This window comes from Ostrea edulis, chromosome 9 (assembly GCF_947568905.1).
Source record: "Ostrea edulis chromosome 9, xbOstEdul1.1, whole genome shotgun sequence".
Lineage (NCBI taxonomy): Eukaryota > Metazoa > Mollusca > Bivalvia > Ostreida > Ostreidae > Ostrea > Ostrea edulis.
Window position 1 is genome coordinate 14,858,787 of NC_079172.1, and position 27,520 is coordinate 14,886,306.

Sequence of the window (27,520 nt, forward strand, 5' to 3'; positions counted from 1 at the left end):
TTACACGACAAAGTATCTGTCATCAGATAGTGTAATGAATGATGTAAACATTGCACGGCTCCTGCAAACAACAGCACTCGCACATAGTAAGAGAACGGAGAATGAACAACATACATGTATAGGGATAATATTACGCACTCTCTGTCGGATGTCATGCGCGTCAACCACCACACTTCCTGTCAAGAAGGTATACATCAATCTTTACACTCTCACAGGTCTTAAAATAGAGAGAATCCAACTTTTTTATGTACTCTTCCATAAAATCCAATGCATGATTTTACAGTTTCTGCAATTAATATGCGGCAGTTGGTTTTTATTATAAAGAAAAACTACAGTATTTCACACTGTTTTAAAGGCATTTGCAAGGAACTAGACAAGTGCCAGATTTGAGATTTCGGGAAAATTACAAAAAGAAATTATGTAATGATATACATGTATTCACTTTCCTAACTCTTGAAACAGAGGTTTGGCGTTACATAGAATTAATATATAATTTGTATTTAGTAGTGAATCAATATGATATTCGATCTCTCCTTTTTTCTCCCTCATATGAATAGTATGGTGCAGTCTGACAAAACATACCCCCGCTATTTTGCTGCGTTTTTAGGGTCCCTAAAATCGCAGTAAAATCATAGGGGCTGACTTTAGTCAGACTGAGCATGATGCATCCAAGAAATCGGTCAATCAAACGCTTAATATTGATGATATGTCTAGCAGTAAAGAAACCGCCAAAATTAGCCCCTCTCTCTATAATATCCACTGCTTCTAATCTAAAGAGTGTATCCTCGTATTATCGTTTTCTATTTTGAGCTATCAGGGAAGGAAATCTTCTAAGATAGATTCTGCTTTTCCACAGAGATGTCCGGCACTTTGTGTGTCGTGCTAGTTAAAGTATTATCTTATTACTAAGACTCCAGCGTTAGGAAATACTTTGGCAGAGCGCCTACGGTACCATATTGTAAAAGAGTCAATGTCAACGAAACGAAATCAGCGTTTGGTAGTGTTTTACAAATGAGACCCTGTGTTTCTATATGGGATTCTTAAGAAGCGCGCGGGAGAGCTTACTTTACTTGTTTCTGATGAAAACAATTCTCAGTCTATGTAACTAATAAATGATTGGCGCGACCATCTCTCCACAATTGGTTTCAACAGGGAAATCCAGCACAGACTTATTGTTGGAACTAGCTCCATAGGGAGGTAAGATATTGCATGTTATCGTATTCAGTCGCATTATAAATATTGCTGTTTCACGTGTAATATCATGAATCAATGGCGTTTGTCCTTTGATAGGCTTTTCTCTGATAGACACACTAGTATGCAATACATGTATATAGGTTTTTATTTTCAATTTTGATTTTATGTAAAACCCATCAATGTTTTGACCGATTCTATGTTTAATTGATATATGTACCCGGGGAGAAATACATCTCAATGAAAGAAATTACATTTGAATAAGACTGTGAGATTTCGTAAATCAACGATTAGAGTTTCTTCGCACAATTTGTACATATGGAAATCTAATTACATTTATTTTCCAACCATTGCAATGTTACGGTGAGGGGAAAAAAAGCCCTCACAAGATTTATCATTGGCACTGTATTCCCTACAATAGATAGTAAGAAATATCTACACATGTCATTTACTTATAAAAACTACAGATGATCCCTGATGTAGCAGAAAGTATATGTCAAAGATATTAAAATAATCACGCACCTGTTCATAAAGTCAAACAGCCGTAGTGAGGTGTGCTTATTATATCTCCACGGGGTGTGCTTTTTTACTAGACAGACCTGGGACGAAGGAAAGTAGTTCAACAGAAATAGGTTGAACAATATAATTTAATTTGATTACATATGTGTGTTTTTGTTCATCAATCAAATATAATCCATTAGTTGTGGTTTTATTTCACATTGTTCTTGAACTCAGACATACACGTAAATAAATAAAAAATATATCACTAGCACTTTTAGAGATCCCCTCCGTAACTGTAATAACCATAACGAAATAACTAAAGTTTATAAATTATTTGAATGTACTGGTAAAATAAAAACACGGTAACTAAGTTATTGTATGATTATTCTTAACATCAAGTAAAATTTTAACAACAACAAAAAAACCAAACAAAAAACGATCTACACGACACACGGCTAATGTGAACTGCAGACCCCATGTGGGTTATCGAATTATACTGTGATTTTTGCATTTGTATCATAAACACCCGGTTTCAATACCGAGGACCCTATCGATCTTTACAACTTGATTTTTATAATGAAATTTCATTCTACATCAAATCTGGGCTCTAGACGAGGATTTGAAAAAGACAAGACGGAAAGTAATTCCTCAATGAAACGTGATCAAAATATCTTTAAAAAAATTAAACTTGCATTTATACAGGTAAAATAAAAACTTAGATAGATGTGAGGAGGATGTTGATAATTAGTGTCGAACACATTAAATTTATTACATATGCACCTCAAGCACCGGTAAATCAAAACATGCTTAACACTCAAGTTTGGGAATGCGCACATGAGGAAATACTAATAAATCACATCCCTCTATCAACATGCTGAGAAATTATCTGATTTACGGTATGGAGAAAAAAATATACACGACTTCATCATACATGTACTGTAGAACCGTGAGGTGAGAGGCCCCTCAGCGGTGCCGCTGTTCTCCGAATTATCCACAGTAGTAAGCATGAAGGATTGTATTTAAAACTGTACGCGAAAAGAAGTAAATAAAGACATGAATTAAGACCTTAGCTTGCATGCATGTCGTGTATGTAATGTTTGCTGATAGGGCTCATTTTTTATGGCATCGTTAGTGGTACTGTTCCGGAGAAAACATGATATATTTTTCTTTAGCATATTATGAATAAAATTTCTATACTCGAATGTCGCAATTTTATCGTTCTCGGTTGATAACTATTTAAAAAAACAACTCTTCTCCCTTCTAATCAAATCTAATTTGCCTGCTTCAAAAGAGCTGACTGGCACTCTTAGATGGAAGATTGATATCGTCTGAAAGTCTTTAAACGCTTTTCTGTCCAGTCGTTCTACTACAAGATATCTATCTTCTAACAACAGTTTTATTAATTCATGACATATTTTAAACACTAAGCCAATTAAAATGTCGCCTTATACTGAGGTAATGTGTATACCGCAATTTAAACTGATATCGTACGCTCAGCCACTATGTATGGTTTATCCAATACATGCAGTAAGTACATAAAGCGTGCACAGCTTATTCAATACATGCAGTAAGTACATAAAGCGTACACAGCTTACCCAATACACGCAGTAAGTACATGTAAGTGTACACGGCTTATCCAATACTTGCAGTAACTTGAGTAAGTACATATAGCGTGCACAGCTTATCCAATACATGCAGTAAGTACATATAGCGTGCACAGCTTATTCAATACATGCAGTAAGTACATGTAAGCGTGCATAGCTTATCTAATACATGCAGTAAGTATATATAAGGGTGCATGACTTATCCAATACGTGCAGTAAGTACATGTAAGCGTGCACGGCTTATTCAATACATGCAATAAGTACATGTAAGCGTGCATGACTTATTCAATACATGCAATAAGTACATGTAAGCGTGCATGACTTATTCAAAACATGCAGTAAGTACATGCAAGCGTGCACAGTTTATCCAATACATGCAGTAAGTACATGTAAGCGTGCATGGCTTATCTAACATATGCAGTAAGTTCATGTAAGCGTGCACGGTTTATCCAAGCATGCTGTAAGCAAGCGTGCACGGTTTATGCGATACATTCACTAAGCCAATGTCTATCAATCTAATCGTTTAACCGATACATTCATTAAACCAACATTGACTATGCCAGCGTGTATGATTTATCAGGGATTTACAGGGGTTTCAACATTCTCATTTAAAGTCAGCATTTCGCAAATTCTATGGTCGTTATAACGATCTAGTTCGTCACTACAACTTATCATTGGGTCAAATACTGTATCACGTGTTCATACCGATTGTTAGGCCATTCTTGGCACACTGATTTTGACTACGGATTACTCCGTTTACCTGATGAAGACATAGGGCTCACGGCGGGTGGGATCGGTCGACAGGGGATGCCTACTCCTCCTAGGTACCTGATCCCACCTCTGGTGTGTCCAGGGGTCCGTGTTTGCCCAACTCTTCATTTTATATTCCTTATAGGAATTATAATTGTCCATTATCTTCACCTTTCCTCAGACATATTGAATAAATCAGCGTGCACGGTCTATTAAATACATTGACGAAGCCAGCGTGAACAATGTATCAGATACATTGACTAAACCAGTGTGCACGATCTATCAGATACATTGACTGAGCCAGTGAGCAAGATTTATCAGATACAATGACTAAGTCAGCATTCACGATTTATCAGATACACATCGACAAAGCCAGTGTGCACGATTTATAATATAATATTTGACTTCGGATAACTCCGTTTATGGCGGGTGTGATCGGTCGACAGGGGATGCTTACTACTCCTAGGCACCTGATCCCACCTCTAGTATATCTAGGGGTCCGTGTTTGCCCAACTCTTTATTTTGTATTGCTTATAGGAGTTATGAGATTGATCTCTGTTCACCTTTCATCCATTGACTAAGCCAGCATGCACGATTTATCAATTCTCGTGGATTGTCCAGATTTTACACCTTCGTCGGGATACAGTTTCGTAGATATGGTTTCTGTACATTGCAATGCCATATAAATTGTGTATTTTTTATTGTGGTTTGAAAATCTTGGGATACATGTACCCACGAAATCTAATGATTCCACAGTATATTTACGTATACGGTATATCTGATACATACAGTAAACAAGCGTGCACGGTTTATCTGATACATACAGTAAACAAGCATGCACGGTTTATCTGATACATACAGTAAACAAGCGTACACGGTTTATCTGATACATACAGTAAACAAGCGTACACGGTTTATCCGATACATACAGTAAACAAGCGTGCACGGTTTATCTGATACATACAGTAAACAAGCGTACACGGTTTATCTGATACATACAGTAAACAAGCGTACACGGTTTATCTGATACATACAGTAAACAAGCGTGCACGGTTTATCTGATACATACAGTAAACAAGCGTGAACGGTTTATACGATACATACAGTAAACAAGCGTGCACGGTTTATACGATACATACAGTAAACAAGCGTGAACGGTTTATACGATACATACAGTAAACAAGCGTGAACGGTTTATACGATACATACAGTAAACAAACGTGCACGGTTTATCTGATACATACAGTAAACAAAGCGTGCACGGTTTATCTGATACATACAGTAAACAAGCGTGAACGGTTTATACGATACATACAGTAAACAAAGCGTGCACGGTTTATCTGATACATACAGTAAACAAGCGTGAACGGTTTATACGATACATACAGTAAACAAGCGTGCACGGTTTATCTGATACATACAGTAAACAAGCGTACACGGTTTATCTGATACATACAGTAAACAAGCGTACACGGTTTATCTGATACATACAGTAAACAAGCGTGAACGGTTTATACGATACATACAGTAAACAAGCGTGAACGGTTTATACGATACATACAGTAAACAAGCGTGCACGGTTTATCTGATACATACAGTAAACAAAGCGTACACGGTTTATCTGATACATACAGTAAACAAGCGTGAACGGTTTATACGATACATACAGTAAACAAGCGTGCACGGTTTATCTGATACATACAGTAAACAAGCGTACACGGTTTATCTGATACATACAGTAAACAAGCGTACACGGTTTATCTGATACATACAGTAAACAAGCGTGAACGGTTTATACGATACATACAGTAAACAAGCGTGCACGGTTTATCTGATACATACAGTAAACAAAGCGTGCACGGTTTATCTGATACATACAGTAAACAAGCGTGAACGGTTTATCCGATACATACAGTAAACAAGCGTGCACGGTTTATCCGATACATACAGTAAACAAGCGTGCACGGTTTATCTGATGCATACAGTAAACAATCGTGCACGGTTTATCCGATACATACAGTAAACAAGCGTGCACGGTTTATCCGATACATACAGTAAACAATCGTGCACGGTTTATCTGATACATACAGTAAACAAGCGTGCACGGTTTATCTGATACATACAGTAAACAATCGTGCACGGTTTATCCGAATACATTGACTAAACAAGCGTGCACGGTTTATACGATACATACAGTAAACAAACGTGCACGGTTTCTCCGATACATGCAGTAAGCAAGCATACACGGTTTATCTGATACACTGACTAATCAAGCGTGCACGGTTTATCCGATACATGCAGTAAGCAAGCTTGCAAAGTTTATATGATACTTTGACTAAGCCAACATGCAAGACTTATATTCTAAGCCAGCGTGTACGGTTTATCCAAAGCCAGCGTGCAAGGTTTTAACATATCTATTCACTAAGCCATCATGAACGGTTTATAATTTGGAGTGCATGTTACCTGTGGTATTGGTGCTAAGTAAAGCTTGGAAAGTAATAATTTGGTCTCTCAATTTATGCTTTATTACAGTAATATCACTCTTCAATTTGATATTTAACAAAACTATCTTTAGTAAGAACTGACATTTTATTAATATTTTCGATATAAGAGAAAGTGTCGAAAGAACACTGCCAGAGCCATTTTTGGACGAAATTATGTTTTATTTGGATGTTAATCTTTTCTCTGATTACTACAGCATTGCTGAATATTATATTAAACGGACGTATTTTCAGCGCGAGCGTTGCCTTTGTTATAACTGACATTTTCTGTCTTATTTAATATTATCCAATATATTTCCATTCGTCTTGTACATTGTATACTAAGTCAGTTTGCATGTCTGTATTTAATGATTTGTATACGAAACCACGGATACATTAATCAATATGAAATATACTCTACACCAATTAAATACACTAAGTTGTGTGTTTTTATACGCCCGTCTTTAGACGGGACGTATTATGGTACAGCGATGTCTGTACGTCCGTCCGTTCGGGGGTTTTCTCTTTATAATTTCATTTCCCTTTCACATATCATGCTGAAACTTGCTTTGTAGCTTCTTTGTGGGTCACTCTAGATCATACTGCAATTTTGATCCATTTCGACCTTTTTCCCAGAAGTTTGACCCCTTTATTTGGAAATAATTATTATATGGAGGGTACATAATTTGTCCACCCTACTCCTCCCACAGTTTTCAAGTGAGAGCCTTCTTATTTTGTGGAGTGTTTGTATGGGTATTGAAAATGTGTATGTGGGATGGATTTTGATTTTCTACAATTTTTGAGAAGATTACAGGTTGTTGAACTTGGTCTATCTGGAAATTAATATTCTATGGAGGGTACATAATTTGTCCACCCAACTCCTCACACAGTTTTCAAGTGAGGACCATCTTATTTTGTGGAGTGTTTGTATGGGTATTGAAGATGTGCATCTGGGGAAGGATTTTGATTTTCTTCCATTTTTGAAAAAATTACAGCTTGTTGAACTTGGTCCATTTTGAGGCAATCTAGAATTTTAAGTTAAGACTCTTTGTTCATATGAAAGTTTGTCACAGCCTCATGATGGCTGATAATACCTGAAGCAAAGTTATACAAATTATAGCACAAGAAAAACACCATATGTAAGCATTTCACGGGCGTATTATGTACCGTTTGCGGTACTCTTGTTATTCTATATAGTAACATAATGCTATACGTGTTCACGTGTACAATTATCCTAATATACATAAAGTCAATATGTATATCCCAACATACACTGAGTCAAAATGTATGAAAGATGAAGATAACGAACAGTGATCAATCTCATAAATCCCATATACAATACAAAATAGATAGTTGGGCAAACACGGATCCTTGGACACATCAGAGGTGGGATCAGGTGCCTAGGAAGAGTAAGCATCCCCTGTCGACCGGTCACACCCGCCGTGAGCCCTATATCCTGATCAGGTAAACGCAGTTATCCGTAGACAAAATCAATGTGCCACGAACGGCCTAACAATCGGTATGAAACACGTCAGACAGCATTTGACCCAACGATAGGTTGTATTGGCAAACTAGATCGTTATAACGACCATGGAATTTGCGAAATGCTGACTTTAAACGAGACTGTTAAAACCTCTGTACCATCAACATGTTTGTCGGTAGCTTTAAAAACTGACCATACGCAGAACAAGCTCTTGCGTATCGAATCAGATATAAATACAATATGCAGGTGATAATGGAATATTGCTACATAAATATGGGAAGTTGACGATGGAGAAGCTGAAATCATCCCGTTTGTCAAAAAGTTGAGTTGTTAGTTTGCTGTTAATATCTACTTTCAATAAAATATCTAAATATGAAGCAGAAGAGGACGACTCTGTGGTGTCTTTTATTTCCAGCGCGCAGGGATATATCGAATCAACATATGAATGAAATACATTATTGTTAATAGATAAAACGTCGTCGATATATCTAAATGTCGAATTGAAGGCCACAGCAAGATATTTTTTTCTTCTCACGTAGAAGTTTTTGAATAAATTCTGCTTCATAGGAATATAAAAACAAGTCAGCTATCAAAGGAACACAATTCGTGCCCATGGAGATTCCAACAGACTGTTGGAAGACCTGATCACCAAAGACCACGAACGTATTGTCGATGAGGAACTCCAGCATATTTTTTATTTCAACTTCAGAGTACTTGTACAAATGCTGTCTAACGTGTTTCATACCAATTGCTAGACCGTTCTTTTTAGATACTGAACACTTTGTCTACCGATTACTCCGTTTATCTCATCAAGATAGAGTATTCATGGCGGGTGTGACCGGTTACTCCACCTACGCACCTGTCCTCACCTTTAGTGTGTCCAAGGCTCCGTGTCTGCCCTATTCTTAATTTTGTAATCTTCATGGGATTTAAGAGATTGATCACTGATTGTGATTTTCCCAATATACATGCACACACTGAGTCATTACACAATAAGCCAATTGGTATACACCAATATACAGATTCATAATGATCACAAACGTGAAAATTTCTACAATATTTGAATAATCAATTAATATATGAAAAATACTCAAAAACTATGAATTGATAGTTTTCAAGGAATTCTTAAACATGCTTACATGTGCATTACGAGTACACCTTCTAATACTAAGACCCCGTACCGCCAGCAGCACTCCTCCAGTTTTAGCACTCGTATGTGGGACTTTGCATCTCTTTCCTATATGTGATTTTACAGTTTGTACACAATGGCATATTTACTAAGTCACACTTATCTGCCGATATTTCAAGAATGTACATGAAATATATGTCCAGGTCTCACGCACTCAATATCTGAAAGCTGACATGATTATGATCTCTCAAGCAATTAAATGAAATTGATGTACAACCACAGCCAAGATAATCTAAATTAACCACATTGTGCCGCGAGCTATACAGCAAAGATCACTGGCTTGCGCTGCTTAGCAACGGGCATCACTTTGTTGCCAAGGAAACGCAAATGAACACCTCTCACTTAATTTTGACTGGACCTATTTATTTAAGCATTGTATAGTTATTGTTTTTAGACATTATCATTGTAGTTCATGAGCTGATAATACATGAACCTAAGCGTGTGTGGACATATAATGGGTGTTTTCGTACCTCTGCGGTTTACATGTTGATGTCAAAATATGACACTCTAGCGCTTATAATGTTTATATCATATTTAGAGGTGATACTGTAGAAATAGCACCGTGACACCCCATTTATTAATACTCTACTCGCCTGTCAGTTAACAAGCTGTAACAGCCGTGTAATAATGTAGTAGTGGCTGTTTTCTTCAACATAATTGGTCGAATTGGTATTGTGATGTCAATGTTATGGTTCAGCGCGTCATTGCAATGTTCACTGGACATATAATACACATCAATTATTTCAATTTTTCAGCGCAAAACCACGTAGAAATATTAATGTAAATATACCAACTTACAACTGATTTGCCTGTCACTATCCTATACTTAAACACTAACTTTAAGCAGACCAGTTTTACCCTATGCAATACGTAGAGGTCAAATCATATGTCCCATGGTCTGATGAATATCACATATTCAAAATAACTTGTATATCAAATGAAATCTTTTGAAGATGAACACATACAAAACCTAGATCACCTAATTTTAACTAGATTAATGTTCTGCACTCTGTCCATTATATAAATTGTAATTTTCTACACTCTGTCCATTATATAAATTGTAATTTTCTACACTCTGTCCATTATATAAATTGTAATTTTCTACACTCTGTTGATTATGTGAAATGCAATTTTCTACACTCTGTCCATTATATAAATTGTAATTTTCTACACTTTGTCCATTATATAAATTGTAATTTTCTACACTGTTGATTATGTGAAATGCAATTTTCTACACTCTGTCCATTATATAAATTGTAATTTTCTACACTCTGTTGATTATATAAATTGTAATTTTCTACACTCTGTCCATTATATAAATTGTGATCAACACTGTATTGATTACATCAAATGGAGCTATTAAATTTCAATTCACCATAAATAATTTTACGAACGTTTATTTGCGATGGTCACCATCATATGTATTTTAATACTCGTAGAACTTGTATGAATACTTGTCTGGTATTGCATTTTATAAACTTTACAAAAAACCCTTACAAAGATACATTGCTGGATCCAGCAAATGTTCAAACAAGTCCCTATATTAGCTCCTCACCGAAGGAGAAACTCCAAGTGTACTGTGCCACAACATGACAGAAATGGTGTAAATCAAATGTAGATTCTAAAAAGTTCTAAAGAATCAGTAAATTTGAAATCGCAAAACCTTCTTCATATCAACAACATATCGCATGCCTTTTCAACACTTTATACGACCATTCCTCATGATAAATTAAGGACTAGATTGTTGACATTATTGACAGTTGCTTTTTCAACAAAAATGGGAAAAGGAAATATTCATATCTAGCGATCTGCCCTCCAAACATTACTTTGTTTAACACCACTCTGATTCCACGCACAAGTACTCTGAAGTTGAGATTAAAAATATGTTAACGTTCCTCATTGGCAATATTTTCGTAGTCTTTAATGATCAGGTCTTGCAACAGTATGTTGAAACTTCCATGGGCATGAATTGTGCTCCTTTGTTAGCCAACCTTTTTATATTCTTATGAGGCAAAAGTTTATTCAAAAGCTTCTACATCAGAAGAAAAAGATCTTACTGTGGCCTTTAACTCGACATTTAAATATATCGGCGACGGTTTAACTATGAGCAGTAATCAATTTCATTCATATGACGATTCGATACAGAGTCCTCCACATCTGCTTCATACTTAGATATTTTATTGAAAATAGATATTAACGATAAACAAACAACTCAAGTTTATGACAAACAGAATGATAACAGGTTCTCTATTGTCAACATCTCATCTCATCTCATATTTAATTAGATTGATATTTATGTAGCAATATTCCATTATCACCTGCATATGGTGTTTATATCTCTCAACTGATCGTGTTTCATATCAATTGTCAAACCCCTTTTGACACACTGATTATGACTACGGATTACGTCGTTTACCTGATCAAGATATAGGGCCCATGGCGGGCGTGACTGGTCAACAGGGGATGCTTACTCTTCCTAGGCACCTGATCCCACCTCTGGTATTCCCAGGGGTCCATGTTTATGAAAGGTGAAGATAACGAACAGTGATCAATCTCATAATTCCTATAAGCAATACAAAAAATAGATAGTTGGACAAACTATCCAACTTTATTTTGTATTCCTTATATGAGTTATAGGGTTGACCACTATTCTTTATTTCACCTTTCCATATATTCTAATGCACGTTTTCGTGGTTGAGGGGTTCTGAAATACCCAATCGTCTACTGTACCAGATTTCATTAAATTCAACCTCTAAAACGATTTAATCTTTAAGGTAGCTGATTACACCAAAATTCTATTAAATGGCTCGTTAAGACACATCTTATGGAGTATGATTTGACCATAGAAAGAGTAATATAAGCTCTCACTCATTTGATATGATTTTTTGTGATTTATCCCGGAATGATAAAACAAAACTTCACAAGCGGTGTTTTAACAAGCCATTAAATAAAAATTTGGTGTAATGAGTACCTTATTATATTTTGTCTTGAAATAACCAAAGTAGCTTGTATTCACATAATTAAACTTGGAGACGAAGACTGAGCGAAAGTAGATGCAGGATGGGAATCATTTAAACAAATCAGAGTATTAATTCAATTCGACATTTCGGTATATCGATGACGTTTTGTCTATTAACAATAATAACTTTCATTCATATGTCGGTTTGATATATCTCTGAGAGTTCGAAATAAAGACACTATAGAGTCGTCCACTTCTGCTTCATACTTAGATATTTTATTGAAAGTAGACATTAACGACAAACTGACAACTCAACTGTATGACAAACGGGATGATTTCAGCTTCTCCATCGTCAACTTCCCATATCTATGTAGCAATATTCCATTATCACCTGCATATCGTGTTTATATATCTCAACTGATTCGATATGCAAGAGCTTGTTCTGCGTATAGTTACTTTTTAAATCGAGGTAAGCTACTGACAAACAAGTTGATGGTACAGGGGTTTCAACAGTCTCGATTGAAGTCAGCATTTCGCAAATTCTATGGTCGTTATAACAATCTAGTTCGTCAATACAACCTCGCATTGGGTCAAATGCTGTCTGACGTGTTTCATACCGATTGTAGACGTCTCCATATGAGTGAAAAATTCTCGAGTGAAACGTTAAGCAAGATACAATCAATCAATCAATCATACCGATTGTTAAGCCGTTCTTGGCACACTGATTTTGACTGCGGATAACTCCGTTTACCTGATCAGGATATAGGGCTCACGGCGGGTGTGACCGGTCGACAGGGGATGCTTACTCCTCCTAGGTACCTGATCCCACCTCTGGTGTGTCCGGGGGTCCGTGTTTGCCCGGCTATCTATTTTGTATTGCTTGTGGGTGTTGTGAGATTGCTCGCTGTTCGTTGTCTTCGCCTTTCAAATATTTTATTTATCCCAACCGAGTAAATTTTTAAAAAAAACACCAAGAGGCCCACGATCCCTGACGTCATCTAAATACCACACAAAGTAGATCTTTGAGTAGAAGTATTGTGAGATGGCGCACGTGTGCAACTTTTAGATTCTGTCTGAGAACTTAATGTACTCATGGACAACAATGTCTAATTCGTCTTATTCTGATTTGATTCTTTGTGCCATATATGAGCTGCTACATGTTTGAAAATTTAGAAATTCATTTCAAATTAAGGATGATCTCCCTCATGCATGGCTCAGATCCTTAGATGAATTTGACTCAAGTCTTTGGCACCCTGTTTTTCTTTTTAGCTCTTACAAGTTTATTGTTATTTCGGATTTCCAATATCTCGGCTTGAGCATCACTGAAGAGACATTATTTGTCGAAATGTGCATCTGGTGCATCAAAATTGCTACCATATAAGTTTTACATTATGGTTTTAAATACTTATTTATTTACAGACATTGCAAAATCAACTAATATATTTTTTTTAAAGGATTTGGAAACAAGTTAAAACCTTTTATACAATACCCTTGACCTTGGTTCTGGATCATGACACACTATCCGGTCGTACTCTAAGTATGAACTACATATAGATGTTCAGGGTCAAATAGTCATGTAGCGCATGAAGGCCTCTTCCAAATTGTAAACTTCATGATCCCTAGGGTAGAGGTTCTGACTCCAGGGCGGGGCCAAACTTGTTATAAACAGTGTATAGGTAAAACATTTAAATAATATCTTCTTTAATGCTATTAATACTGAATTGAAATTAAATAGATATTTAAAAGGGGTAGGAGTCCTTTACCAAAATTGTAGGTTTTTTTTTTTTGTTTATTCGATGTTACATAATGATATACATGTATCATATTATATAAATCTAGGCACTTTCGAGGGCATTTAAGTATTACGAACACATCTTGTTTTATATTGTTGCTAAATATTATAATTCAAAACAGGAAATATTTTCTAGATTTCGTAGCCCTTGGGACTAGTGATACTTTTAATACTCAGGTGACTGATAAGGCCTTTGGGCCTTTGGTTGAGAATCCACATTTGATTTACATTGTACACCATTTTTTGCATATGTTGTGGCACAATTCATCTGGAGTTTCTCTTTCACAGCAGTTAATATGTTTGTGTGGAATAAAGATAGGGGCTTGCTAGAACATTAAATTTTACTGGATCCCGAAATATATCTCTGATAGTCAGGGTTTTTGTGTAGTTTCTGTCTTCATTATCATCACACATTAAGTATTCAGGAGTATAGAAAATTTGTTTTACATGACCGTATCCTTATAGCTTAACCCTGCAGTCTAAACCCCTAGCCCACGAGTCATATTTCATAATTTTGGTACAGGCCTCCGTCCTCAATATATCTGCAAAACCAGGTTGCTTTGTAGATGTTCAAAAATAGAGAAGAAAGTGAACAATTCTTGTATTTTTACTGTTTGATTGTTTTAAAAGTTGTATTAAAAAGCCTGGTTTCCATTTTGGTAGATACATGTATGAATATAGTTTTCCCTCACCTTGTACAGGGGTTATGACACGCCATTCTTGTAGATATTTATTTGAAATCTTGTTGCAGATTAAATTTTAACGTTCTTCCGGTGTGATTCTTTGTTGAGTTATGACCCTTGGGCTTAGAAAATTAATGAGAATACTCCATTTTCTACACTGATTTCTGCCATGCTTGTAGATTTTCGTTTGATATATTACTTTACCATAACAAGTTACAGATCAAGTTCGAATTTCGTTCCGGTCCATTGAATTTTTACTGAGACATCGCTCTTGGACTTAGAAAACATGGGATTTAAATATGCCACTATGACGTTAACCTGGTTATTCCTGTGCATAAACTGTTGACGTATGATTATTCACGCAGACGACTTGACTTCGGGTCGGTAGGGGAATGCATTGCAATGCAATACTTACAGAATGCTTGCTTACAACTATTTAGTACAAAGTAGTCGAAAGTACATGTACGTGTAAGTAAAGACGCGCGTTTTCAATGAGTGACCGACGAAATATTAACCAATCATATCAATTTAGAAATTCCCAATTCATTTTGGCCTGATGTTGACGAAATCAAATGTTATATTCACCTCGAAGGCGCGTAAAGGTAAACATTTTTTTTCCAAGTTGGACCTCGGCATAATGTTTGAAGGCCGTTTTCTGTTTAGGTTGTGAGATAATTAACTGAATTATTTTAAAATTCACAATTAGATTTCATTTTTGTTTAGAGGTTTTTTTTAAACGACAAAAACATATCATATCAGTGGAAATTAAAAAATATATATATACAGGTCTTTTAGCGATGTTTCGACACATTACCCACCCGTATCTTGATTTGGCATCTCATGTCAGGTACTGCAAACTTGTCTACACACCATTGTCATAATAAACTCACACCTCTACAGTAAACTCCATAAGAAAAAAAATCCATTGAATAATTGATTGATTGAATATTGTTTAACATCCCTCTCGAGAATATTTCACTCATATGGAGACGTCACCACTGCCGGTGAAGGGCTGCAAAATTTAGACCTGTGCTCGGCGCTTATGGCCATTGAGCAGGGAGGGATCTTTATCGTGCCACACCTGCTGAGATACGGGACCTCGGTTTTTGCGGTCTCATCTGAAGGACCGCCCCATTTAGTCGCCTCTTACGACAAGCAAGGGTACTGAGAACTTATTATAACCCGAATCCCCTCGGAAGTTGAATAATATGTGTAACCACATCTACTTGTACACCAGCGACTGGATTTTAATCGTGTTTGTAGTGGTTGCTCTAACGAAACCCTTGATACGTCATTGTTACGCTATAACATACTATTACATGAAAACTTTGATCGTAGAATCACTTCCAAAAGATTTTGAAAATTGAAAAAAAAATAAAACAAGATGTGTTTGTGAAACACTGATACCATCGTATAACAGCAAAGTAATTTTGGTACTTAATAAATATCGTGTCACTTGAAGAATGCACATGTGAAATACGAATTTTCTATCACTAACCATTAAAAAAGTTTTGGCATAGGTTAAAATTCTTTAAAAGTAGGTCAAACTCTAAACTGAAGGCCAGAGACCAGAAGAAAGGTCTTGTCACATAGAATGCACGTGTGAAATATGAAAGCCCTGTTACCATCCATTCAAAAGTTATGGCCAAGGTTCAAGTTTATGCAGACAGACGGACGGACCAAATCTTATATACCCACGAATCGCCGATTACAGGGGTATAAAAATATACAATCCAATGGAATTTTGACACATCGTTCATATCCTACATTTATCTTTTCCCCTGCGATATTATTGAAATGATACAGGTATCAAAATCTCGAAAGATAAATCAAATCAAAATTCCAAATGCATTTATTGCACACGGATAATAAATGAGCATTCCAGTTATCTTAAAAAGATCACCACAGAAAACTACATCACGATAAAATATTCTGTAGAAGGACAGACAGAATTCAAGGGTGTTTTCTATCTCGTTCTAGAGAAAATGATATTGAAAGATATACTAGCGATGAAAATTTTATCGATTCATGTACTTGAGAAAAAATGCAGGTTTTTTCTATAAATAAAAGTGATGAATGACATATCTATAATAAGAGTTGAAGGTCGGGCTAATTTCGCAGTGTTAGATTCAATACAATATTGCAAAAGAGTGCACCTTTTCCTTTCATAATTAGAAACTACAATGTATGTAGATATTTATTATGAATCGAAACATACATCATATATTTAGATAAGTTTCATTCAAAAGAATGCATAAAGAGTTTGTTTTTGAATACATACCTCTAACTTCGGAAATTGTTATTTCACTGTGTTGTCTAGTGAAATCAAACCAAATAAACTATGATTAATTCTAAAGATCATGTGAAACTGACGATCATGATAGACCAGTGATGTAAAAGCACATGCATGTGAACGCACTTTTACTTCCCACATCAAATTAGGAGTTCGGTCAACATATTTGGTTGATTTATTTGGAAGAGTTGATCCAAGATTTTAGAGTCGGTCCCGGTTTTTAAAATGGCCAGTATAGAAGAACAAGGTACAGTATTGGAATGTCTGCCCTGTAAAGAAAATTCACCAAAATACTACATTGTGTTTTTTTGCGAAAATATCTTGTTCTTCAAATGTATGATTGTTTACGATTAAACTCGACTACAACCCATCTCTCAGTGGTGTCGCATTATATTTCTCCACTCTCTTTGAATTCATCGTGTAAAATCTTTTATCCATCGATCTTATCTAAAGATTCTCTATATTCAGTTGAGGCAAATATCAGATTAAAATATAAACGTAAACAAAGACGTGTTTGTGAAACACTGATGCCCCGTATGTCAGCAAAATAATTCTGGTACCCAAAAGAATGGTCTAGTCACAAGGAATACACATATAAAATATGAAAGCCCTATCACTAACCATTCAACAGTTATGGCTTAGTTAAAGTTAAGGCCTAGGTGATACTTTGAAGTTTCGTTAAATTAAGTATCATGCAAGGAATGTTTGAATAAGAAAAAAACAACAACAACAAAATGCACTCGTATAGTAAATGTACAACTCGTATAGGACAAGCTTATAAACTTACAATTCGCTGTCAGCTTCAATTTAGAAATAAATGATGGAAAGCAGAAATAAATGGAGGATCTGCTACAATACATTCAAACCCGACAGAGGCAAATAACCCGCTCAGACAGCAGGCGAATGTTCACTGGAATAGCAAAAACACGATTCCGACTTCCAAAAGATCAAGGGACTGCGAACTATTCTCAACTCTCGCTTTTTTCCCCGGCTGTGTAGCTTGGCACTTTGGGTGATGATAACATTAACAGCGCACTTAATACCAAATTTTATCTTAGAAATTCGTTAATCAGGGAATATGACGAACATTTTATCGATTTAAAATACATAAAGAAGACATAATAATCTCAGAGTAGCAATAAAGTAGTCTTTAAGTGTCGTAAAATAATAAAGCAAGGGTGAAGTAAGGTGAAGCCGTAAATTTGGCTATTTTGATTGTCGCAAATGAGTTTGTCATCGTTAGTGATCCTTGGTCAAAGGTATTCAATGTATTTGTAAATCTTGAAAAAATATTTTTTATTGAAAGAGACGTAATAAAGAATTATTTAAAGTCCATCCCTTCTTCACTGTAGTTTAGTGGAGCCAAGGCAATGTAGAGAAATCACCACAACATGACCTGAACAACCAGGCTGAGTCTACATGTACAAGACGGTTTTCAAAGTTTAAACCTGGAAACTCCATATTTCAAGATACATGTATTTAGTTATATAATCAAATGAGGCCGACCCAGCTGATTGATTGTTGTTGTTATGGAAATAACAAGTCAATATGTATGTTGCACTCTGTCACCAGCATGAATGTGATTATGAATGAAATGAAAAGTTGTTAATTTCCGGCATTATATGATGTAATTGTAGATGATTACGTAATGATTATGGTTGGCAATGATATTGATCAAAATTTGATTTTGATATGCATGTATATACCATCATAAGTTTCAAAGCAATTCATATTTTTCTTTTGTTAATTCCAAGTGATAGATGTACGTTTTCGTTAGCCATTTCCATCCCAAAACACTGTCTGTTACCAGGCGGATCCCGGGCTCTAGCGTGAAGAGTTCTGTAGATATTGGATCGAATAGTTAATTAGTCTCTATTTCTCGAGACAAAAAGCCATATTACTAATAACAAATGTTTTATTACTCTATTAAATGAGGCTTGACAAACTTTTATCAACAGACACTTCAGTAATGTCACTGCTGTGTAATTAGGTGAAGACGTTTTACCCACCCCCGTTCCTTGGATGTGACACATGAAACATAACAAAAAGCAGTATCTTACTAAGAAACGTGGCAGCAGTTGTCGTTCTTTTTTTTCTTTTTTCTTTTTTTTTTGAATTGTTTTAAAATCATTTAGACTCATTGCAAATCTATAGCCTCTTTGCATCATGTTGCTTTTAAAATCATTTAGACTCATTGCAAATCTATAGCCTCTTTGCATCATGTTGCTGGGGGGGGGGGGGGGGGACCATACAACCCGTATACCATTATACATGGCTCGTGAGCCGTGGTTTTATACCGAGGTATGATATGAATATAAACAAACATTTTAACTCAGATAATACAAGGATGTGATCCAGCTGCTTTAGTTTTTTGCAGTTTGATTTACTCACAAAGATAGTGGTATGATGCATGAAGGGTACTGGCCAAGAAATAAACAAAATACTCAATATATACTATACTGGTATACACTGCGAGTGTTAAATTTACATATCCTGATGAAATATTGTTTTACAAAGTTCTGCGAGTGTTCTTGCCTCTATTCCTCATGTCATTGCCTCCCTTCTCAAATTCTCTACAAACAATACACAGCAATGTTCTACAGTTGATAATGAACATTCTTGTAGTATAATACACAAAAACAAGTTTTTCACAACCCAGCTCGAAAATTAGATCCAACGGACATATACGATTTGACAGCAAATTATTTTTTATGGTGGAGAAAATGAAATCTAGAGAAAAAAATCAGAATGTTAAAAAGATCTGCAGAAAACGAATTGATATCTGACAAGGCATTGACCTCATTTATCAGTAACTGGATACAAATAGATGTGTATTGAAAATGCATCTTGAAATATATTGTTTGTATTTTATTAAAGTATTCAAGATTTCTGTAGCTGAATTATGAAAATTGTAAAGTAAATCGACATTGACACACACGCGCGCGCACACACACACATACACACTGTGTACCAATATAATTGATAAACAGAAGTTTTACAGGGAGAGAAGTAAACCTTCGACAGTATCAATACCCTAATCGATGACAATGAATGGCGTTTTAGCATTTTTGACTCCTGGCTAAGGAGACGTGAGAAGTCTGTACGGGTAATTACGTTGAAAAATAAAGGATATTCATGAACGCAACGTTATAGAAACGACAGGCCGTGCATCGTGTACATACATGTACAAAGTACGCACTCGTAGTATTGTGCATTGCTCTGATTTAAAATAAAATCTACTTTATAATGGCTTCTTTTAAAGTATTATTTCAGACAATTGCGATAATCATTGTTATAAAGAGAAAAATGCCATGTGCCCACGAACATTCTGGACAGCCCTCGTAATTACGCTGTACGTAACGCCACGCGCGGATCTAGAATATTTTTCTAATTTGAGGCTTACCTCTTGACAATCTTTTTTTTTCTTCAATGGAAGTAACCTATGCTTTGATTTTTTTTTCTATTAATATTTTACATCTAAAATTACATGGACACGATCTGAGCTGAAAATTTTCTAATTTCATATTTCCATTTTTATTGTTTCACAATGTTTAACTAAAGTATTCTAATGGTCAACCAAAATTTGAATATCAGTTGTTGAGTTACAAGTGAGAAGAAGTACTCATAATTCTTTGTTATGTAAACAAGAACCGTGCATTATTTTTGTTTACATATAGCTAGATTGCTTAATAGAAAATAGCACGTTTAAATCAAAAGGTGTGTCAAACACTAGAAATTAATTAATTGTGCTCCAAATTAACTTGTAAACTGGGGAAAAAATGCTTTAAACGAAACTTTTACTAGTATATTTAACCTATGTAAACAAAAACATGACACGAGTCTTGCTTATATAGCAAAGAATGTAAGTTCTGTATCTCACATGTACCTTGACAACTAACATTCAAATCTTTACTGACCATTAGAAAAAGCTTATCTAAGCATTCTAAACATTAAAGATGGAAAAATAGAATTTGAAAATTTGCAGCTCAAATCATGTCCATGTCTCTTTAAAATAGGTCAACATAAGCATTTTTGTCTAATCTCACTGGACGGGGGTGAGAGACGCGGGCTCAGAAAATTATTTATACACAATTCAGATTTTTATTTAATCATCGCGTACTTATGGGAATTTGATCCAAACATTAAATCGATGTATGTACATTGTACAGAATATTGCAAGATCAATATTCTAGTGTCTTTTAGCGAAATTGGTTATATAATTTAAAAGTTCGAAGGCAAACATCTTCTCGTGTTGTGATTGGTAATCTTACTGGTATTTAGCTCAGCTGAGATGAATGCGTCATCTATGAAGGTTGTCTGTATATGTCCCCAGGAGTACATAACTCTGTGTCTAGAGATATAAGTAGTACTGCCACACTTATATATCTTTCACTTTCAAGTCTATTTTCACACCTTTCATTTTCAAGTCTATCTTTATTTCTTTCATTTTAAAGTCTTCGAGTATTTTCATATCTTTTACATTCAAATCTATTTATATACAAATAAGCAATTTGCATGTAGCGTATGCATTAATTAAGTGATTCCTGTTTTTATACCCCCCAATTGGATAACCAAGAGCATAAATATTTTGATCTGTCCGTCTGTCTGTTTGTCCGCAAAAACTTTAACCTTGCTCATACCTTTAACATTGATGGTGATAAGGATTCCAGATTTTACATGTGTATACCTTGCGAGTCGTGTAAAGACAATTTTGGTATCTTAGTACCTTCACTTTTTTTTTAGTTTGACCTACTTTTGAAAAACTTTAACCTACATGTATGCCATAACCTTTGAATGGTTAGTGATAGGGGTTTCATATTTCACATGTGTATTCCTTATGACAAGACCTTTCTGAGGGTACCGGTACCATAATTACGTTGCTGCCAAAGGGGGGGGGGGTTCAATGTTTCACAAATACATCTCTTTTCAACATGACCTTAAAAAAAAACCAAAAAAAAAAAAAACTCCCAAAAAACCCAAAAAACTGTATCAAACTTCAGTTCAAATCTTCAACATATTTGATATACAACATATCAAATTAAGGCTTTCCTTCCTCCCTAAACGCAAAATTCCTTTAATTCTAACATATTGATAAAACAAATCTCGAGGAACTCATTAATTGTGCATCTCTCTGCTGTTTACCCCGGCCTTCGGTGCTCTGTTTTCATTTCCGTCAGTGTAATCCGCTGCCATTTTCCTTAGCTTGATTGTTGTAATTTTATGTAAATACTCGTCAGACCACAGCCAAATACTGGGTCTCCCTCAGTCAACACGACAGGACGTTTATCGACGTGACTCCCGGATCCAATTTGGAGGGGATTTTCCTGGAGTCTTTTTCCCTGATTCATGCATGGAAATAAAACCTCTTGGAAGTTGTTCCTGTATACAGGAGTTAGTCTATATATATTTCATTTTCATACAAATGACAAAATTGACCATTTTGTGAACACTTCTGATCAATAGTCATTTTGTTTTGACATAATCTGGGAATTCGGTCACTACTTTTAGTAATGTCTACAATGTAATAATGGTGTACATAGTATTAGAACACTGATGACAGTCCGTTGTGGTAAGCATCACCCTACAACTTAACATAAAAAAAAAACAACAGAAAAAGTAGGTTCTTGTCGAAAGGGGGGGGGGTGCAAAGAAAATTGTCCGCTCACTCATAAGCAACAAAAGCTTCCTATCTAATACAAAGTTGTCGAATGGACAAATATTTGATATCTATTTTACTATTGAGTCTATTGACTTTGGGTCAAGATCACAACATGTACTGTGATCATTAGCATCCTACACGTCTATATGTGATAAATATCAGATGCGAAATATAAACTGTTCCCCCGCATAGTTCTTTTTTTAAGAATGACCCGCCCTTGTCCTTTGCCAAACGACCTTTGTTCAGAGATATGCTACCTTGTTTGAGCTACTATTGTGACGTGTGCAGGAGTAACGAGACTCGGTAATTTGAAATGTAATGCATTTCCAGTTTATGGCTCATATTACTCCATCCTGGTACCGGAACTCATAACCCAGGGGTCAAGAGTTTCTCCTTTATTATTCTCCATGTTTATACTTATACACCCAGTTTCTGTGATAAATGCTCAGATATTTAAAAACAATCATTGAATTTTCATGATGTGATAGCCCTCCCTGATGCCCGAGTCCAAGGTCCACGGGATGTAGGTTTCAAGTATTGTGGTAGACGTTCCATGTTCATCATAACTATGGTATCCGTGTTTGTATTTGATGTTCAGGAAAAAAGAGATTTCAAAAGATTTAGTGAATGTTCACAGCGTGATTCACGAATCCAAATCCTGAAATACGAACCGGGGACCATGTGGTTGACAATTTGGTAGAGGCTTTCACGCTCATTAATATCATAACTAAACCCCAGATAGTATGTACATATATATTGTACATATAGTTGTCCTGAACATGTTTTTAATGATTCTGCTACTTTACCCCTGCCCATGGGCCCTTAAAGGCCAGCTAGGGATAACGAAAGGCTAAGATAACGAACAGTGATCAATCTCTTTACTCCTATAAGCAATTCAATTTAGATAGTTGGGCACGTTTTGTTACGCGCCCCCAAGAGGTAAAACAAGATCTCGAATTTGTTCTAAAGTTCACGACGGGCGACGACAGAAAACAGTACATTTAGGTCCACTAGGTGACCTACAATACACGAAAGAAGGCATGTTTCATATCAAATGAATTCAGTTTCTGATTTATTACGGATTAATCCAATATCAATTTTACTTCAAATCGCATATCAATTAAAACTTTACTCTACCATCCCGAAACTACAATTTCGTTTGAATGATCGACAGCCTTCATCTATCGATATTTCTCTTTCATATTCTGAAGTGTTAGTGGCTACTCTACACAGTCCTTTCACCAAGCACCTGTAATTAAAGTATTGTCTTGTAACGGGAGGATGAGGCATTGTCTTACATACAGACGAGAAAATACTGCGTACTTAAAGTGAATAGTTCCTGTATAATGCCCGCACTGAAAAGGTCTGCCGTCTTATAATATGGTAAATACGGCCTAATTGAGCGATGCTGTCTCCAATCGATACAAAAATGCTTCCACCTTGATTGCTAAACGGGGACTGCCATACATGAAGCCATCAGAGGGAAAAGTGGGACCTTTGTTCATAAATAATAAAGTAATCTGAACATAGTCTCAGCACGGTCAAGTGCTCCAATCTGAGCAGGTCTTCCTATTCATATAATTTACAAATGTACCAATTATACGTGCAATCATGGCTCTGGTTTAGTGTCTGTCTGTGACAAACGTTTCGGGAATTTTTAATTAGGAAAACGTATGTGACAAAATTAAGGTGAGAGATGCATGTACATTTTGTACTTGTAAGATGCTTTAGCAGATTTACATAAAACGTGAGTAAAATATAAATGTATAATATACTACAATAGGTGGATTGTGATGTATAAAAACCCTACTTTCAATGTCAATGAATATCTATATGTTCAAAACAAACTGAACATCTTTTTCAGTGGCATTGAAAGTAGGGTTTGCAATAATTTGCTTTAAGTGTATGAGTTTGCTTCAAGTGAGTGGTCGAATAGATAAGGTATCTTACCCTATCTATTCGAACACTCACTAAATTCTACACATTGAAAAAAAAAAAAGAGAATTAAAGTAAAGAACAAAAGCAATAAGTGACGAAGATGAATTTCTATATTGATTGATTGTTGTTTAATGTCCCTCTCGAGAATTGTTCACTCTTATGGAGACATGTTTTGTGTCATAGCATGTGCACACGACTTACAGAACCCGCCCCACTGACTTATCTTCCACATCCGTGATGTAACGGTGAATATTATAAATTATTTCAGGCATAGTGACATTTTAAAGCCAAAAAATTACTATTTGACTACTAGGAAGCACGAGATATATTTTCGAATTAGATGTAGTGTCTTGTACAATAGGTGGCTTTGGCAATTAATGATGTGAATATTGCATCTTTTTATGTGTAGTTTATTTGCTCCCTCCCCCCTCCCTCAACATTGCAAAGGCAAGGGTTTCCGGTTGTGCAGTGGTGGAGGTAAGGGGTTCCTCAACTTTTCATACTGTAACTGTGCAAATACAATATTGCTTATGGATTAAAAAAAATTGAACCCCCCCCCCCCCCCCGTGAACTATCTGAATGATTCACAACTGATATGCCTTTTTATGAACAGAAATCTGTGACACTGAGATTGCACCATTCTCAATATGAATTGTCTATTAACTATGTTTTAATTACATACACATTTTATTGTATATCCCCTTTGTTCACAAACATCTACAATTCTACAAAACTGAAAATCTTTCCCCCGCGTTTTATGACCGAGTATCGTTACAGAGTTTCGACTACTTATTATAACATGTACGGGACTAAACAAAGCGTATCTAATACAATTCACCCCATAGTCGTGTTTTGCCATCGGTGAAATCTTCAGATCCGCGTTGACATGGCTTATTTATCCACAGTTTTGTCGGTAATGACGTCTCCGGGATTTGTTAGATGAATTCTATCTTATTTTGCTGTTCTTGGGTTGGAATTCAATTTTCTTTTACTCACTTAGGTTTGATGGATTGCAGTCGACTGGTCTAGGGACCTTCTTTCCTTGCTTATAGCAAGCGTGCAAATCGACAATGTCAGAAGAACGAGCCTTGACTCTCAAAATGTAAAATTGGGCTTACTATCTTGACAGCAGGTTTCCGTCAGATATCGCTTTTTGACAATCTTTTGAAGAATGCAATCCCACTTGGTATACGAATGGTTTAAGATCTAAGTGACAAGCGTTGATTGGATACAATCGGACAGATCCGATGAAATGACCGTTGCAAAACGTTAATGGAAGATCAAAGAATGTGTCCGTGATACCCAAATCAGGGGGACATGTATCAATCAGGTTCAATGTTCAGCTGTCCTCGTATACTGTCATAAAACCATATGAGGGGAACGTTCTCATGTTGTCGTGACGTTGTAACGTTTGAAATTGTGAATGACAGAGTTACTGGTAAGTTTCCCGTTGTCTTACGCAACATTTGTATTTCGTTAACTGTAAATGGATACAAATACGTCTCTCTCTCTCTCTCTCTCTCTCTCTCTCTCTCTCTCTCTCTCTCTCTCTCTCTCTCTCTCTCTCTCTCTCTCATACAGCCACTTGCCACAAACAAACGATTTTTTTTTTTAAATTTATGTATATATTTAAGTTAAATGAATAAATTTCACCGTATGAAATTTAATTTTTGATTACGATATCTCAATTACGTCCAATACAGTGGGACAACTTTGTACAGAGTTAAATAGGGAGGGACAATTTATCACAACTTTTGAACATCATAGAAAATATACAAAGTTCCTAGTATTTTAGGAATATAAATGTTGCTCTAGTTACGATCAGAATAAGCGAAAAACTATATATCAACCCATGCATCCAATTTTATGTTTGTAGTAAGTGCCCTTAATTAAACTTATAATTTATTATAACTTTTTGTTAGACTGGAGGTCGTTTGAGTGCGAGGTTTTCAGAGTGATTACCACGGCACTATTGACACACTTTGGAGTTGATAAAATCTGGATTAATCGTTTATCAGAGTGTTAATTTTGCCCACAGTGAAGTACTTAGAACGAATGTATCGAAATGATCGGAGTGTAACTAGAAGCTTCCATTGAGATAGGATAAAACATAATTGGAGAATATCAGACGTTGTTCATAACTTCTCTCATTACGGCTATATCTTGCATCACTTCCGGATGTTGTCAATTTTTCATCTTTTAGCGACTTTTGATCCCGTAAAAAAAATTCATTGTTTCGTTGATATGAGTATATTGATTCTGTGTATCATTTATACAAAATGCTTCTATTGAAAGCATATGATTCTTTTATAGAATCTGAATATAACTCTTGCCCCCCATTGAGACGGACATGTTTTAGGGAAGCCAATGTCAAATCGTTGGACGCCGGGTTGAAGCAGGAACATCGATCAGATAAAAACATACGAGCAGGTTGTAACAATTATATATCAGTAGCTTAGAAAAGAGGTTTGCTAATTATTTTTGCAATAATAAATCCATAGCAACACGTTTACCTAGATATTGTTGTGAAACACGAATCTGCGTTCGAGATATCTCAACGTTCAAAACTTCGATCGAATCCCCGTTTACTTCGTTCCAAACAACCACCTCATATAAACTTTGTATACACGCATGTGCCTTCAGGATGATGACGAAAGAAATTCGCAGTTAAATGTATTCAGCATAACATACAAGTAGTTCGGATTAACTTCGTTGCTGGATCTACGTGTCGTCAAGACAGGTGGTTAGTGTCATATCATATATATAATTAATAAATATCTATTTTAGAAAGTTCACTTGGCTGTGAAATGGGACAGTACATGTATGTGTTCAAATCTACTGAGACGTCATTCGTAATTCACACTCTGACGTCATTCGTACTTCACACTGAGACGTCATTCGTACTTCACACTGAGACGTCATTCGTACTTCATACTGAGACGTCATTCGTACTTCACACTGATACGTCATTCGTACTTCACACTGAGACGTCATTCGT

General features: G+C 35.8%; 1 protein-coding gene across 8 annotated transcripts in view; it reads left to right on the plus strand.

The window, feature by feature from the left end:
* The first annotated feature begins 793 nt into the window (after positions 1-793).
* The window catches only part of LOC125658411 (5-hydroxytryptamine receptor 1-like), a 141,670-nt gene continuing 114,943 nt past the window's right edge, over positions 794-27,520 (plus strand). For 4 of the 8 annotated variants that reach the window (XM_056148627.1, XM_048889658.2, XM_056148628.1 and 1 more), the window contains exon 1: positions 794-1,197. The gene's annotated coding sequence lies outside the window, so the exon portion shown is untranslated. Of the gene's footprint in view, positions 1,198-26,835; positions 26,953-27,520 lie in introns of all 8 variants that reach the window. The other 4 variants (XM_048889660.2, XM_056148626.1, XM_048889664.2 and 1 more) reach the window with 2 other exon arrangements.